Raw genomic sequence first — 19,109 nt, 5'->3', positions numbered from 1 at the left:
CTGGCTGGGAATGTTCTCAGTGCAGGCTTGATGGACCAAGTGGCCAGCACTGGAGAGATTCTATGATTCCATGAAAATGAAGGTTTGAAGCAAAAGCCATTTTTCCATATCACACGGAATATCATAGAAATCATAGAAATCATAGAAACCCCTACAGTGCAGAAAGAGGCCATTCGGCCCATCGAGTCTGCACCGACAACAATCCCACCCAGGCCCTACCCCCATATCCTACATATTTTACCCGCTAATCCCTCTAATCTACGCATCCCAGGACACTAAGGGGCAATTTTAGCATGGCCAATCAACCTAACCCGCACATCTTTGGACTGTGGGAGGAAATCGGAACATCCGGAGGAAACCCACGCAGACACGAGGAGAATGTGCAAACTCCACACAGACAGTGACCCAAGCCGGAAATCGAACCCAGATCCCTGGAGCTGTGAAGCAGCAGTGCTAACCACTGTATCTGAACCAAGTTTCCTGCATTAAACTTGATTACACATTTAATTAAAAAAGTACTTCCTTGGTTGAAAAATGCTTCGGGATATAACGAAGGGTGACATCTCATTCAGGTCCATCAGGTCCTCACTCTCCACTCCCATTCCTCCAACAATCTGCTTCAATTAGCTCCTGCTCTAAACACCTTCAGTAATGTATTTAAAAGGGTTGCAGGTTGCTTTAAGAGCTGATCACATGATTTAATGTCATTAGGGTGCTGTCACAGGATACTGCTTTGCTTTCCGTTAGCACTCTGTGCAGTGCAGAGAACATCTCTTATAATAAAAGCCTGTTGTTGATTTTTCCCCATCCTTCGAATATTCGAAGTGTGAGGACCCACAATTTCTTTCTAACTTAGGATCTTTTCTTGATGAAACAAAATCCTTACTCATCAGGTGGGATTTACGACCTCGCTCGGGCGAGACTGGAAATTCCCGCCGGAGGTCAACAGAGATTTCTGTTGTCGGAAATCTTCATTGTGGTGGAGTTCCAGCCATCGTCAATTTTCCTTTTGTCATGTCCGAACTCTGTTCGGGGGTTGTGGGTTTTCAACAAAAAGAAAATAATGTGATTTGCACATGTCGATTCAAATTAACATTCAAGAGGTTTTATTAAAAGAGTTCCGCACCATGCTCTTACCTCCACTATCAAAGACATGTGATACTTACAGAAGGAGAAGATAAATAAATCCCTTATTATTAAAAAAATACACATTCTATAAACATGGGAAACTCTCATCATGGATATCAAGCAAATGGTTAACCTGATATTGATCTCTGAGTTGAAATTGCTCCACTATTGGTGGTGGTGCCTTCAGTTGTAATACCTGGAATTTCATCCTTAAACCTCTTCATCCCTCTACCTTGCATTCCCCTCTTTAAGACACTCCTTAAAACTCTTTATTTATTAGTGTCACAAGTAGGCTTACATTAACACTGTAATGAAGTTACTGTGAAAATCCCCCAGTCGCCACACTCCGGCGCCTGTTTGGGTACACTGAGGGAGAATTTAGCACGGCCAATGCACCTAACCAGCACGTCTTTCGGACTGTGGGAGGAAGCCGGAGCACCCGGAGGAAACCCACGCAGCCATAGGGAGAATGTGTAGACTCCGCACAGACAGTGATCCAAGCCGGCATTTGAACCCAGGTGCCTGGTGCTGTGAAGCAGCAGTGCTAACCCCTATGCCACCGTGTCAGCCCTACCTGACTGAGCTTCATGTCACCGGTCCGAATATCTCCTTATGTTGTTTAGTGTCGAATTTTGCTGAATAAATCTCCTATTATGAGAGCATTTTGCTGCTTTGAGGGCACTACATGAATGCAAGTTTTTGTTGTTCACCCAGAGCTGCATAAAGTACCATTCTTTCGTTTGCAGTAATTCTCCAAGCGGAGTTTGCCACCTCAGAACTGCTCGGAGTAAATGTTCTGAGTTAATACGGCCAATAAACAGAGTAAATAATTCATCAATCACGAGCTGCAAATAAACCGCGTTGATATCATAATTAGATAACTCATTAACCAATCTCTGACCCTTGTTTGTACTTCACTGTAGGTTTCCCTCTCGGCTCCCAATTGTTCTCTGTCACTTTCACTAACATGAATCCCTTTTCTTTCCCTCTTCCCGCCCCTCTCTCTCGGGCATTTTCTGAAAGTCTGGTGTGTTACTGGAGCTCTCTACAAATTGCTTCGCACATCAATCATTTAGTAGAATCTCGAACAAGCCATTACATTTGCTGCACCACATCTTCAGATGAGAGTGGAGTCGATATAAATGATACAGCCAGCGCGTCCAGTGAACCAAATTGCAAGTTCGACCTTGCCCCTCTGTCAATCTTGCCTCTGAATCAGAGGTTTTGGGTTTAAGCTGGGCTTCAGAGACTTGAACACATTGTCCTCCATGCTGACACTCCCGGTGCTGTACTGGATCTATGGTGTATTTGGAGGTGCTGTCTTTTAGATGAGATATTAACTGAGGCTCTGTCCTCCTTCTCCATTGGTAAAAGTTTAAAAGATGAGTCAACTCAAAAAGTTAACTCCGTCTCCCTCTCTCCCCAGGTGTTCTGACATTCTTGGTATCTGTCTCAGATTTCCAGCATCTGCATTGTTTTATTTTTGTATTGGTGTTTATAATAACTCCAGGAGTCAGCTGTAAAGGAAATGCTTTATTGCACAAAGTAATGCAAAGCAAAAATCCACAAGCCTGTGGTGACCACAGCAGGTCCCAACTTGGACAATAGAATAATGGACCCACTCAGTGTCCTGCTTTATACAGGACTCGGTCTGCGAGCTCCACCTGGTTGGTTAATTGCCAATCCCCAGGGAGCTTGTATTCAATGAGTCCTACAGTGAGGTCAATCAGTGATTCCCCATGCAGGTCCTCGGGGCTATCGCAGTGTTTCATTCCCTTTTAGAACTTCCGACCTTGAAGAAGTTATGCTCTTCAATCTGACAGGATTTCCGTTTGTCTTTTCTACCCTCTTCACCATCGCTGCTTTCTGTATCCCTTCTTGGATTTAATCAGGTATTCATCAAAACTCATTGTCACAGTTGCATCTCATTCCAGAACACTGGCTCGGACTCATTCCAAATGAAGTTACAGCTTTCATAGAATCCCTACGTGTTTCAGATCCACCTATGACTCGCGATATATCTCCTAGAAATTCAGCATGAGACAGAAAGACTGTTTGTCTGACTGTCAAGAACCTGTCAATTAGCTAATGAACAGTCTATTCACTTTCCAATTGGCTGTGGAAGGCTCTGACGTAAATATGGGCAACCTACGGCGGGGTGGCTGGAGGTCACGTGATGATATCTCCAGAGACATGCCCAACCAGAGTTGACTAACCTGCTCCAACTCCTTATACACGGTGTGGCCAAATTTCACTCCAACTCAATTTTCAGGTTTGCTGATGACACCACCGTAGTGGGTCAGATCTCAAACAATGATGTGAAACTGGTGAATTGGTGCGATAATAATCTCTTCCTCAATGTCAGTAAAACAAAGAAGATAGCCATCGACTTCAGGAAGTGTAGTGGAGGGCACGCACCTGTCAGCATCAACTGGGATGAAGTGGAAATGGTCGAGAGCTTCTGTAGGTGTTCAGATCATCTACAAACTGTCCTGGTTCCTATAGTTGAGAAAGCCCACCAATGTCTCTACCTTCTCAGGAGGTTAAGGAAATTTGGCATGTCTGCGACAACTCTCACAATTTTTTCCAGATGCACCATAGAAAGCATCCTTTCACGGTGTATCACAGCTTGGTATGACTCCAAGACCACCAGAAACTACGAAGGGTTGTGCATGTAGCCCAGTCCATCACACAAACCAACCTCCCATCCATAGACTCCGTCTACACTTCCCGCTGCCTTGGGAAAGCAGCCAGCATAATCAAGGACCCCACAAACCCTGGGCATACTCTCTTCCACCTTCTTCCGTCGGGATAAAGATACAGAAGTCTGAGATCACGTGCCAACCGACTTCAGAACAGTTTCTCCCCCAGCTGCCATCCGATGTTTGAATGGGTCTACCTTATGTTAAGTTGATCTTTCTCTCCACCCTAGCTATGACTGTAACACTACATACTACACCGTCTCATTTCCTTATCCCATATGTACTCTATGAACGGTATGCTTTGTCTGTATAGCATGCAAGAAACAAACTTTTCACTGTATACCAATACATGTGACAATAATAAATCAAATCAAATCCTTGGCCATCACTATGACAGGATGAAATGCAGCTTTGGTGGTGAGTTGGGTCAAAGCCTGGCTGATCATTTATTATATTGGCAAGTGATGCTACGGTTCTCACTGAAAGATGCCAAGAATGAGGCCCAACTTCATTTAATTTCATAAATATTGACAAACCCAGAATTAGGAGTCAATACATTGGCAATCATCAACATTAAAGAGAAACAGTGAACGAAAAGATATGAAATAAGTGTGAGATTTTAAAAGCCTGCAGATTGTAGAGAGGGAAATTGTGGGAAAGAATTCCCCATCAGGATAGTAAATGAAGGGTGATGAACTTGAGACTTTGAAAGTACTGATGGAAGGAGACAACTCATTCTGTTCTTCTTTGAAAGCTTCAAACAGGAGATATTTTTCTAGAAATTGAACATTGAAGAAGGCAGCAGAACATGGATTAAGTCACCATAAAGGTTCAAGAGATGTTGGCTGGAATTCTCCAGATATTCACACAGGTGAGTTGCCTGAAGATTGGAGGGTGGCAAAAGTTGTGCCTTTGTTTAAGGAGGGCTGTAGGGAAAAGCCTGGGAACTACAGGCCGGTGAACCTCACATCTGTAGTGGTAAGTTGTTGGAAGGTAATTTGAGAGACAGGATCTACAGGCATTTAGAGAGGCAAGGACTGATTAGGGACAGTCAGCATGGCTTTGTGAGTGGAAAATCATGCTCACAAATTTGATTGAGTTTTTGAAGGGATAACCAAGAAGGTAGGTGGGGGCAGTGCAGTTGATGTTGTCTACATGGACTTTAACAAGGCCTTTGACAAGGTACCGCATGGTAGGTTGTTGCATAAAGTTAAATCTCATGGGATCCAGGGTGAGGTAGCTAAATGGATTCAAAACTGGCTTGATGACAGAAGCCAGAGGGTGGTTGTCGAGGGTTGTTTTCAAACTGGAGGCCTGTGACCAGCGATGTGTCTCAGGGATCGGTGCTGGGTCCACTGTTATTTGTCATTTATATTAATGATTTGGATGAGAATTTAGTAAGCATGGTTAGTAAGTTTGCACATGACACCAAGATTGGTGGCATAGTGGACAGTGAAGAAGGTTATCTAGGATTGCAATGGGATCTTGATCAATTGGGCCAGTGAGCTGATGAATGGCAGATGGAGTTTAATTTAGATAAATGCGAGGTGATGCATTTTGGTCGATCGAACCAGGGCAGGACTTACTCAGTTAATGGTAGGGTGTTGGGGAGAGTTATAGAATAAAATGATCGAGGGGTACTGGTTCATAGCTCCTTGAAAGTGGAGTCACAGGTGGACAGGGTGGTGAAGAAGGCATTCGGCATGCTTGGTTTCATGGGTCAGAACACTGAATACAAGATTTGGGACATGTTGTTGAAGTTGTACAAGACATTGGTAAGGCCACATTTGGAATACTGCGTACAGTTCTGGTCACCCTAATATAGAAAGAATATTATTAAACTAGAAAGAGTGCAGAAAAGATTTACTAGGATGCTACCATGACTTGATGATTTGAGTTATAAGGAGAGGCTGCATAGACTGGGATTTTTTTCTCTGGAGCGTAGGAGGCTGAGGGGTGATCTTATAGAGATCTATAAAATAATGAGGGGCATAGATCAACTAGATAGTCAATATCTTTTTCCAAAGGTAGGGGAGTCTAAAACTAGAGGGCATAGGTTTAAGGTGAGAGGGGAGAGATACAAAAGTTTCCAGAGGGGCAATTTTTTCACACAGAGGGTGGTGAGTGTCTGGAACAAGCTGCCAGAGGTAGTAGTAGAGGCGGGTACAATTTTGTCTTTTAAAAAGCATTTAGATAGTTACATGGGTAAGATGGGTATAGACGGATATGGGCCAAATGTAGGCAATTGAGAATAGCTTAGGGGTTAAAAAAGGGGCGGCATGGACAAGTTGGGCCGAAGGGCCTGCTTCCATGCTGTAAACCTTTATGACTTTCTGACTCTATGGTGGGGTTCTCCAGTCCCGCCAGCAATGCACCCCCACCCAAGGGTTTCCCGCCGGTATGGGGTGACATCAATGGGGATTCCCATTGACAGCAGCAGGACCAGAGAATCCCGCCACTAGTAAACAACCCGCCACCTCCCGCCGGCAGGAACCACGCAGCTGGGTGGCTGGAGAACCTCACCCATTATTTCTGGAAAGGAAGGTTGCAGGGTGAGGTCAGAAAGTCTGGATGGAATGTGGAACTCGCCACCTCAGGCAGTTGTTGAGATAGATAGTGCACATACATTGAATGGGAATCTAGAAAAACATATGATGGGGAAAATAATGTATTGTTACCCTATGATAAATGCAGAAAATGTTGGAAATACTCAGCAGGTCTTGCTGAACCGATGAAAAGCCATCAGCCTGAATTGTTAACTGCTTATCTCTGACTAACCAATTGAGTATTTCCAACATTCCCTGTTTTAATGTCAGAGTTCTAGCTTCCACCATATCAGTAGGTTAAGCTGAACGAGGAGGGTTGGATTTGGTTGAATGGCCTGTTTTATGCTGTATATTCTTTGCAATTCTTGGCTCTATACATGGGTTCTGTTTGGATTGAAATACTAAAGGTCACACCTTGCTGAAGTCAAGTGGCTTCTGCCAAGAGATACTGACTAGTGTTGTGGTTCAGGTCAGAAACTCCAAAGTGATTTATGGAACCCGCCTGGATCATAAGTTTTGTGTCTTGAATTTGGCTTGGATAAGCATGAGATGGTTCACTTCAAGTATGATTCAAATGACCCACTGGGGAGCTTTTGTCAAACAAAGTTTATTTAAGAATATAGTTAACATGTATAGTAAGAAAATTAGCAAAACGTTTTACCAATTACGCACAAGAAACAAAACAACCAGTATAATGTTTAACCCTTAATGAATATATCTAATGTGTTCCAATCAAAACCAAAACCTTCCATAAACAAAATCCTTTAAACAAGTTCAACACAGCAAAGACTAATGCTTACGTGATACTGGAAATTGAGTCCTTTGGTTGGAGTCTGCAGTCCTCTGGATTCACTCAGAACAAGTTGAAATCAAAACAGCTTCTCAGAACCCCAGGGAGAGACTCTCTGGTCAAGCTATCAACTGCAGAATCTTTACTGACCTTTCTTTCAGATAACCAGCAGAATTCCCAAAGCAACAGGGAGAGAGGGAAAACACTTCTTTTTAGCTTGCTGTCCCTTCTAAAACCCAACTCTAACTGCAGCCAAACACAAAATGAAACCTCAAACTCACTGAAAAAACTGTCCAAAAACACATGACCATCTTCCTAACAATGCAGTGTCGTAAAACTAATCCCAGGGTAAACACAAGCAACACCATTTAAGCCACTTAAGTAGCATTAAAAAGACATTTCCAGTCAAGCCGGCAACAATGACATCACTGAAGCTGTGAACTAAGAAAATACTGGAGCTGTGAAAGAAATCATGATTTAAAAAAACTTTCTTCAGGGTACAGTAACTAGAAGCAACCATTTTATAGCAGTCTGAATAAAGATAGGGCAGAATATGCTGTATACTCATTGAGCTCATAGCTGATGTGGCAATACTGTGCCTTTAAGAAATGTATTTATATCATGTTCTGAAGGGTTTGCTGGAAATTCAGCTCTGTTTATGGTGCTGATTGCTCTGCTCCAGGTAGCCCACATGCTGAGAATGCAGAAGAATAGGTGATCCTAAATAATGGGGTGTCTGTTTTAATCTGAGCTAATGCATTTCTGTGTATTTAGAGTTTTCCTCTGGGGTTTCAGAGTAAGGTTTAATTAGGTTGATTGATGAGCGGGAGTTATATGAATGGGTGGAGCTAAGCTTACAGAGACAAGCAGGCAGTTTCTGCTTGGGTCTTCAAGGTGCAGGAGGTCTTTATCACTCTGTCTGAAGTCTGCTGTTTGGGACCTGGTAGAACACTTCTCTCCAGAGGGGTTCTGGAGACTTAGGGACTGGCAGCACACATCAGCCTGCATTGTCTTTGAGGGGGAGTTTAGGTCCATAAGAGGAATATTGCTCAAATTGGAACTAATGGAGATAGGTTAGCAGTTAAGAATTGTATCTTGTCATGTTTAAGTATTTCAATTGGGAAACGATAAGCTAATTCATTTGTATTTAAACAAAAAGTTTATTTTGGTAAAAGCTTCCTAGTGTGTCAGTAGAATCACATCTGGAGTGAAATACCTTATCCTCACACTAATACCAAAATAAAAATAATAGTTGGGGTCTAGTCGGGCTTCATACCTTGGGGTTTCTGACCTGGTCCTTTACACAGGTTTGAGTGATCAAGAAGTATGATGCTTTTTCCACTTAAGTCCTTAGTTGATTCATTAGCATCACAAGTAGGCTTACATTAACACTGCAATGAAGTTACTGTGAAAATCACCTAGTCACCACATTCCAGCGCCTGTTCAGCGACACTGAGGGAGAATTTAGCAAGGCCAATGCACCTAATCAGTACGTCCTTCGGACTGTGGGAGGAAACCGGAGCACCCGGGGTAAACCCACACAGACACGGGGAGAATGTGCAACCTCCACACAGATTGTGACCCAAGCCGGGAATTGAACTGGGACCTTGGCACTGTGAGGCAGCAGTGCTGAGCACTGTGCCACCGCGCCACTCTCGAAATCGAGGGGATGCTCCCACACATGCCACTGAGGCATGCCTTACAGAGCCCATAGCTGTCGGCTGAAGATGTCAGTCGAGAGGGAGAAGATAGGCAGCCCATCGGTTGACCAAGTACTTCACAAGTCTTCCAAGAAAAATGACAAGAGAATAAAATTGCTATTTTTGTTCCTGAGCAAGAAATCCCAATCTGTTTACTCTCAGTCAGAGATTATTTTTATTTTTGGCATGGCTGACAGTGTTATGGAACAGCTTGTCATGTTTTGCATATTTAATATTCAAAATATATTGTGCATTTTTTATTTAAGCGTATACTTATTCCAAACTGTCAGAGATCAAACCAGCCTGAAATACTTTTTGAAACCCACTCACACATTTCAAATTGCAGAAGTCTTTTTTTTAATATGGAAACAGCTATTTTTTTTTCATGACAACAAAAGCACTAAAGACAGACTTGCACTTCTATAGCCCCCATTGTGACTTCAGGACATCTCAGAGCATTTAAGGTCCGTCAAGTACATTAGAGTTTTAGTCACGATATTGGAAATGCAGCAGTCAGTTTGAATACAGCAGCACACTAATAAGATCATAAATGTGAACTACTACAGGAACAACCTCTATTTTGTCAATCCCCCTTATCACAGAGTCATTGGAATACTCTTTCTGCAGTACAGAAAGAGGCCATTCGGCCCATCGCGCCTGCACCAACCACAATCCCACCCAGCCCGTAACCCCGTAATATTTACTCCCCTGAAACCAGGGGCAATTTAGCATGGCCACTCCACCTAACCCGCACATCTTTGGACTGTGGGAGGAAACCGAAGCACCTGGAGGAAGCCCACACAGGCACAAGGAGAAAGTGCAAGCTCCACACAAACAGTCACCCAAGCCGGGGATTGAACCTGGGTGCCTGGCGCGGTGAGGCAGCAGTGCTAACCACTGTGCCACCCCAAATCATCTTGTACACATCAATCCTCTCATTCTTCTGAACTCCAGGGAGTATAGGCCTAAGCTGCCCAATCTCTCTTAAATTTAAGTTTTAAGTTTAAAAGTTTATGTACGATTGTCACAAGTAGGCTAACATTAACACTGCAATGAAGTTTCTGTGAAACTCCCCTCATCTCAACACTTCGGCGCCTGTTCAGGTCCACTGAGGGAGAATTTAGCACTGCCAATGCACCTAACCAGCACGTCTTTTGGACTGTGGGAGGAAACCGGAGTACCTGGAGGAAACCCATGCAGACACGGGGAGAACGTGCAGAGTCCGCTCAGACAGTGACCCAAGCTGGGAATCGGACCAAGGTTCCTGGCACTGTGAGGCAGCAGCACTAACCACTGTGCCACCGTGCCGCCAAAAAGTCAAACCTCTCATCACTGAAATCAATCGAGTGAACCTCCTCTGAACTGCCTCCAAAGCAACTACATCCCTTCTCAAGCCAGTGTGCAGGCTGCTCGCTGGATTTAACATGACCCCACACCTTCAAACTCATTGGCAGGGAAGCATTAAATGAAGCCCCGTGACAATCAGAAAGTAACCTGAAATAAATTAAAGTAAAATAAAGTTTATTTATTAGTCACAAGTAAGGCTTACATTAACACTGCAATGAAGTTACTGTGAAATTCCCCTCGTCGCCACACTCCGGCACCTGTTCTGGTCAATGCACCTAACCAGCACGTTTTTCAGAATGTGGTAGGAAACCGGAGCACCCGGAAGAAACCCACACAGGCACGGGGAGAACGTGCAGACTCCACACAGACAGTGACCCGGGGCCAGAATTGAACCTGGGTCCCTGGCGCTGTGAGGCAGCAGTGCTAACCACTGTGCCACCGTGCCACCCAAGATTGCTTTTAACTGTTTTTTACCTTCATTATTTCTCAAATCCTTTCCCCCTCACAACTATTTCTTGAAACACAACCAAACAAATACGGAGAAACTGTCGGAGATTTCACTTCCAAGAATGAATTGTGAATTCTATTCCTCTAAAGCAGTGGGTGATTGAGGTCTTTTTGTGCCCTCATTGACTATTCATAATATCAAGGCACAAACACAAGTATTGAAGCTGTAATTAAAAATAGAAAGTGCTGGAAAAATTCAGCACGTCTGGCCGCAACTGCGGCGAGATAAAACAGATTCCGGCTCACAACGGCGGGTGTTCCTGGTCCCACTCTGGTGAATGGAGACTTAGCCGTGCACCAAATCTTCCGTCCTCGCTTGCAACGGCAGCGGTCCGTGAATGACAGGTAAATTCTGGCCTTTATGTTCCGAGTCGAATATGATTCTTCTTCGGGCGTGTTCAGTTCATAAACATGTTTTTATTTCAGATGTCCAGCCGGTTTTTGGGTAGGCTGAAGACCTAGTGGTATTATCACTAGACTATTAATCCAGGAGCTCAGCTAATGTTCTGGGGAGCTGGGTTCAAATCCCACCACAGCAGATGGTGGAATTAGATTTAGATGTACGAGGCAAGTATTTTACACAGAGGGTGGTGGTTGCCTGGAACTCGTTGCTGGGGGAGGTAGTGGAAGAAGATACGATCGTGATATTTAAGGGGCGTCTGGACAAATACATGAATAGGAAAGGAATAGAGGGATATGGTCCCCAGAAGGGTAGAGGGTTTTAGTTCAGACGGGCAGTATGGTCAGTGCAGGCTTGAAGGGCCGAAGGGCCTGTTCCTGTGCTGTAATTTTCTTTGTTCTTCTTTGTTAGAATCCAATGAAAAAACTATCTGGAATTAAGAATCTACTGATGACCATGAAACCATTGTTGATTGTCAGAAAACCTATCTGGTTTACTCATGTCCTATAGGGAAGGAAATCTTCCGTCCTTATCTAGTGTGGCCTAAATGTGACTCCAGAGCCACAGCAATATGGTTGACTCTCAACTGCCCTCGAGAGCAATTAATAGAGTGGCAGATGGTGCAAAATTGGATGTCGAGGCATCTGGAGAAAGTGTAAAAAGACTTAAAAAAGTGAAGCCACGACTGAGAGGTTATACCTATCTGGAAAGATTGAATGGTTTGAGGCACTTTCCCTGCAAAAGAGGCTGAGGAGTGACCTGATAGAGGGCTTTAAAACAATGAAGATAGTATCTAATCAATCCATTAGTAAATTGATTTACCCAAGGAGCGGTGAGAATGTAGAATTTAACCGCTTGATATTACGCAACATGAATATTGTGGAAAGAGTACTGACTCATACTCAATTAGCCCATGTTTGCAAAACTCAGAAAACCATGTCTAAGGTTAGAATTGATTGGACAGCACTTGTTGAACAATCTTAGAATCATAGAATCCTACAGTGCAGAAGGAGGCCATTCATTCCATTGAGTCTGCACCAACCACAATCCCACCCAGGCCCTATCCCCAGGCATTCTAGCCAGCGCTCCTGACACTAGGGGGCAATTTTAGCATGGCCAATCCACCTAACCTGCACATCTTTGGACTGTGGCAGAAAACCTGAATGCCCCCATGCAGACACGGGGAAAACATACAAACTCCACACAGACAGTAACCTAAGTCAGGATTTGAACCCAGGACCCTGGCGCTGTGAGTCAGCAGTGCTAACCACTGTGTCACCGTTGCCATCTTTGAGTGTTCTAAGAAATATAACAACATCCAATGTAAGATTATGGGCGGGATTTTTCAGTTGTGCGTCCCCCAAGACCGGGAATTCCCACCCAAGTTCAACGAACCTTTAAATGGTCTGTTGAATTTTCTGTCCCACCTGCTATGATTCCCGCGGTAGGCAGGACGGGAAATTTCCGGCCTATGAATTTGGCTCACAATGTGGCTCACTTAACCTTTTTAGAAGCTATATATTTATATACAGATACTTGTCCTCTGCAGGCAAAAGGAACATGTCCAGGCATTGCAGTTTTTAAAAAATTAAACAAAAGCATTGGGGAGTTCCTTGGTGAATTCTCTATGATCATATCTCAACCCATCAGAGTTGACTTGCCAATTAAACAGCACACTTTTCTCATTCAGAATAAATTGTTGCTCCCTTTGAAATTTGGCATTCTTGTGTCTGTCCTGATGAGTGCAAAATGAAAAGCTTCAACAACATGTATTTTTCTTCAGCAATAACATAACATTTGCTTTACGTAGTTGTTGAGGTGAACAGGATAAATGCATTTAAGGGAAAGCTTGATAAGAACATGAGGAAAAAGGAATAAACTTTATTATACAAACAGGGTGGGTGAGGTAGGGTGAGGATAGACTCATCTAGAGCATAAACACCAGAACAGGCCAGACCAGGTGGGCTGAATGGCCTATTTCCGTGCTCTGCATGCAATTATTTTTTTTATTAATTCATGGGACATGGTCATTGCTGGCTGGCCAACATTTATTGCCCATCCCCGGTTGCCCTTGGAGGGCAGTTGAGAGTCAACCACATTGCTGTGGCCCTGGAGTCACATGTAGGCCAGACCAGGTAAGGATAACAATCCGGGAATTTACAGACCTGTGAGCTTTACATCAATGGTGTGGAAATTATTGGAGTAGATTCTTAGGAACAGGATGCACTCACATCTGGAAGAGAATAGGCTTATTATTAATAGGCAGCATGGTTTTGTGAAAGGGAGGTTTGTCTCACAAATTTGATTGAGTTCTTGGAGGAAGTAAAAAAATATGAGCAGGGTAGGGCAGTGGATGTTGTATACATGGACTTTAGTAAAACATTCGATAAGGTTCTTTATGGCAGGCTGATACAGAAGATGAAGTCATATGGGATCCGAGGTGAGCCGGTAAGATGGATACAAAACTGGCTTGGGCATAGAAAGCAGAGGGGAGCAATGGGAGGGTACTTTTCTAACTGGAGGTCTGTGACAAGCGGTGTTCCACAAGGATCAGTACTGGGGCCTCTGTTGTTTGTAATATATATCAATGATTTGGAGGAAAATGTAGGTGATCTGATTAGAAAATTTGCAAATGATGCAAAAATTTGGCAGAGTATTGGATAGTGAGGAGGATTGCCAGAGGATACAGCAGGATATAAATCGGCTGGAGACCTAGGCCGAATTATGGCAGATGGAATTTAACCCAGAAAAATGTGAGGTGATGAGATTTGGAAGGTCTACTGCAGAAGGAAAGTATACAGTAAATGGCAGAGCCCTTAGAAATATTAGCATACAGAGGGATCAAGGCGTGCAGATCCACAGTTCCCTCAAGGTGGCAACTCAGGTGGACAAGGTGGTCAAGAAGGCATCTGGCATGCTGGCCTTCATCAGCCAGGGCGTTGAGTATAGGAATTGGAAAATCATGTTGCAGCTGTATAATACTTTGGTTAGGCCGCATTTGGAGTATTGTGCACAATTCTGCACAGTTCTGGTCGCCACACTACCAGAAGAATGTTGATGCGTTGGAAAGGGTGCAGAAGAGATTTACCAGGATGTTGCCTGGTTTGGAGGATATGGACTATGAAGAAAGGTTGAACAAACTTGAATTGTTTTCATTGGAGCGTCGGAGGATGAGGGGGGACCTGATAGAGGTTTATAAGATTATGACAGGCTTGGATAGAGTGGATAGTCGGAGTCTTTTTCCCAGAGTCGAATGGTCAACTATCCAGGGGCATAGGTTGAGAGTGGGCGGGAGAAAGTTTAAAAGAGATGTAAGGGACAAACGTTTCACACAGAGGGTGGTGAATGTCTGGAACGTGCTGCTGGAGGAGGTGGTGGAAGCAGATTCCAAAGCGATGTTCAAGAGGCATCTGGATAGATACATGAATAGGCAGGAAATAGAGGGATATGGAGCATGTAGAAGCAAGAAAATATTAGATTAGAGAGACATCTGTATTGGCACACAGTTGGTGGGCCGAAGGGCCTGTTTCTGTGCTGCACTGTTCTCTGTTTTTTGATACAAATGAAGGAATGCGCCAGAACAAAGTTCTTCAAACAGGAAAGTACGGAGGCAGATCAGTTAAGTAGTTACCCATCGAGTATTGGGATCAACACAGAAAAAGTGCAAGAGAAATCATTTCAACAAAAAAATAAATCTCTGGCTCCACTGAAGCATGTTCCACTGCTCATTCTGAATTGTACTTCACTGGTATGTGTATTGTCTTGAAAGTTGGTCATTGTCATTCAGCAATTGAATAAAATGCTAGTCCTCTTGATGCCAGTATCTTGCGTGTTCTCCCTGCCCGTGATCAGAATGAGTAATGTACTTATTTCCCCGAAAGAGAAGGACAAGTAAATTCACAGACTTAACATTTTCCATCTATCTGGCCCTTACTGCAAGAAACATTTGAGAACATATAAAAATTTTCACTGCCATCTAATTCAAGGAGCTGTGAATTAATTACAAGATGATAACAGGTTTTGATAAGGTAGACAAAGAAAATCTGTTCCCGCTAACTGAAGGTACACGGACTATAGCACCGGTCTTGGCCAGGAGAAGCAGGTGGAATATGAGGAAGAACTTCATTTCACGCAGCAAGTGGTAATGATCGGGATCTCTCTCTCTCTACAGCAGAGAGGCTGGGGGATTTTCACAGTAACTTCATTGCAGTGTTAATGTAGGCCTCCTGGTGACAGGAATAAACCTGCCGACACTATAGTTAAGAAAGCCGACCAAGACTAAGGAAATTTGGCATGTCAGCTACGACGTTCACCAACATTTACAGATGCACCATAGAAAGCATCCTTTCCAGATATATCACAGCTTGGTATGGCTCCTGCTCTGCCCAAGACTGCAAGAAACTACAAAAGGTCGTGAGTAAAGCCCAATCCATCAGGCAAACCAGCCTCCCATCCATTGACTCTGTCTACACTTCCTGCTGCCTCGGCAAAGCAGCCAGCATAATTGAGGACCCCACGCACCCCGGACATTCTCTCTTCCACCTTCTCCCGTCGGGAAAAAGATACAAAATTCTGCGGTTACATACCAACCGACTCAAAAACAGCTTCTTCCCTGCTGCCATCAGGCTTTTGAATGGACCTCCCTAGCATTAAGTTGATCTTTCTCTACACCCTAGCTATGACTGTAACACTACTTCCTGCACTCTCTCCTTTCCTTCTCTATAAACAGTATGCTTTATCTGTATCGCATGCAAGAAACAATACTTTTCACTGCACACTAATACATTTGACAATAATAAATCAAATCAAATCAGATAAATGAACTTTGAGAAGCAGCAACTGAGGGTGGCATGGTGGCACAGTGATTAGCACTGCCGCTTCACAGCACCAGGAACCTGGGTTCAATTCTGACCTTGGAGGACTGTCTGTGCGGTGTTTGTACATTCTCCCGTGTCTGCGTGGGTTTCCTCCGGATGTCAAGGTTTCTTCCCATACTCCAAAGAGGTGCAGGTTAGGTGGATTGGCCATGCTCATTTGCCCCTTATTTTCCAAAGATACATGGGTTGGAGGGGATTAGTGGCGTAAGTACATGGAGTTGCAGGGGTAGGACCTGGGTGGGACTCTCTCTATCAGAGAGTCGATGTAGACTCAAGAAGCCACATGACCTCCTTCTGCACTGTAGGGATTCTATAATTCTACAACAGCAGCAGAAGCAAAAATAATCCATGCTTTCAAAAGGAAGTTGGATAAGCACTTGGGAGACATAAGCTTGCGCGAATATGGGGGTAGAGCAGGGAAATGGGAGGAACTGGATTGCTTTGCAGGGAGCTTGCATCAACTTGATGGGCTGAAAGACCTCCTTCTGGGCCTGAGTTACTCCATTAACTGTTTGGAAGGAAGCCATTGGGATCATGGGAAGATTTAAACTTTCTTTGACTTTAAATTTAGGTTATTTTACACTGACAAGGTCAAATTGTGCACCTTATTGTTGAATTGCAAATGCTTATTTTGTTTCAGATGTTAATATTAGTTATACACAGTACCACAGGAGGAGTGGGTGAGAGGATTCTATTGCTGCTTGCAGGATAGGCAGAAGATGCTTGATGCGCCCTTTATTGTTTTTTATAGCAGGAAAATCACATTAAGGCAAAGCAATGGTTACTGTGGGGGAACAGATCACTGTGGTTACTTGAAAATCAGTGTTATACTGGTCTGTAATGGAACAGAAATATTGTGTGATTATCATGTTAAATTCATTGAGAACATCTGTCTCCCAAACATCCCTTAAACAGTTATTACTTTGCGAGCATCAAGGCAAGCTCCTGAGCTCTCAAAGAATTTAGATTCCGTTTCTTCTCTTGAGTTTAGTGCCCCAAAATAGAACAGTGCCACATGCAGAGACTCATAAGCCTCGCCCGCCACGGAATGGGAGCGGGCGAGGGGCGGACAACGGAAATGCCCGTTCACCTCGGGCGGAAGTTTCCGGTCTCACCCAAGCGAGGCCGTAAAATCCCTCCCATAATCTGTGTTGTTGCGGACATTTTATCTGAGTGTCATACGGACCGTGGGTTGTCTCTCCAGAACCTTGAGCACGGAATCTATGCTGACACCTTGGTGAAGCGCTGAATGAGACCTGTGCTGCCGTCGGTGCTGTCTTTTTGAAGAGATGTTAAAATGGGGCCATGCCTGTCCTCTGACAGATCACATGCCACTCTTTGAAGATGAGAAGGGGAGTTCTCCCCTGGCCATACTTCCTTCAGATGATATCTCGCAAAGCAGGTTATCTGGTCATTTATCTCCGTGATGCTTGGGGATCGTCACTGCCCTCAAATTGGCTGCTACATTTTCTTCTCTTGCAGCTGAGATTACGCTGCAAAAGGAATTGATTGGATGTGAAAGATGTTGGGACATTCAGAGGATGAGAGCCACAATATAATTACAGCTGCTTTGATTCTTGTGACAAATGTATAATCCCACAATGGTGTTCTCTTTGAACTGATGTGTGCTGTGCATGTATAGGGGCTGGTGCTGTGACTAACCAGAGTTGTACCGTACTTGACTGGACTAAACTATGATATCAGCTGCACAAAAATTATTTACTTTCTTTTTCAATGTGTTCTTTTTAATCTTAAATGCTTTTAGAGCATTTTTAAGGAGGCTGTGTGTGTATAGAAGCTGGCATTGAAACACACACAAGTTATTTGGTACCAGAATAGTTCCCTTGACTCAGAATGCACTGAAAATATACAAGACAAGAGTTAGGAGCAGGAGAATCCATTTACTCACTCCGCCATTTGATTAGACCATGGCTGATCTGAGTGTGGCCTCAATTCCACTTTCCTGTCTGTCCCCCATAACTCTTGACTCTCTTGTCAATCAAAAATGTGTCTAATTCAGCTTTGGATATATTCAATGACCCAACCTCCCCTGGACCCTGCGGACGAGAATTCCACAAACTAAGAACCGTCTGAGAGTAAGAAATACTCCCTATCTTCAGAAGACAGTCAGAATTAAGGACAGGGGTCGGCTGTATAGCCCTTACTCTCAGCCTTAAATAGGAGTGGTGGCACGGTGGCACAGTGGTTAGCACTGCTGCCTCAGAGTGCCAGGGACCCGGGTTTGATTCCTGGCTTGGGTCACTGTCTGTGTGGAGTTTGGACATTCTCCTTGTCTCTGCGTGGGTTTCCTCCGGGTGCTCCGGTTTTCTCCCACAGTCCAAAGATGTGCAGGTTAAGTTGATTGGTCATGATAAATTGCCCCTTATTGTCAGGGGGATTAGGAGGGTAAATATATGGGATTACGGTGATAGGGCCTGGGTGGGATTGTTATCGGTGCAGACTCAATGGGCAATGGCCTCCTTCTGAACTGTTGATTCTATGAGACCCCCAATTTTTAAACTGTGTCCCCCAGTTCCAGACTCCCCTACATGGGAAAAGATCCTCTAAGCTCTCCCCGTCAAGTCCCATCAGTTTTGTATATGTTTCAATAAAATCACCTCCCATTACATGGACACAATACACTACATACAAACACACATGTACACACATGCACACACACACCCACACACACTTGTGCATGTGCACACACACTGACACGTATACACCCACACACATGTGTACACGCACACCAACACACACACACACACGTACACACCCACACCACACCCACGCACATATATATACACACATCGACATGTACACACCCACACACATGCATGTACAGACACACACACATGTGTGCGCGCACACAAACATAAACTCACACACACGTGCACACACAGACATATATACACACACACTCACACACACACACACACACATATATATGGACACACACACACACATCTATATACACACACACAAACATATATGGACATACACATATTTATATACACACACACACACACACACACACGTAGGCACTAGCACAGAATCAGATTGTCCATGGAGTGAAATTCAACTTGATTGGAATTCTCCCAGACAGGCTGCT

This window comes from Mustelus asterias, chromosome 17 (genome assembly GCF_964213995.1).
Source record: "Mustelus asterias chromosome 17, sMusAst1.hap1.1, whole genome shotgun sequence".
In the NCBI taxonomy this organism is placed as follows: Eukaryota; Metazoa; Chordata; class Chondrichthyes; order Carcharhiniformes; family Triakidae; genus Mustelus; species Mustelus asterias.
Note: the sequence above shows the minus strand (reverse complement) of the source record.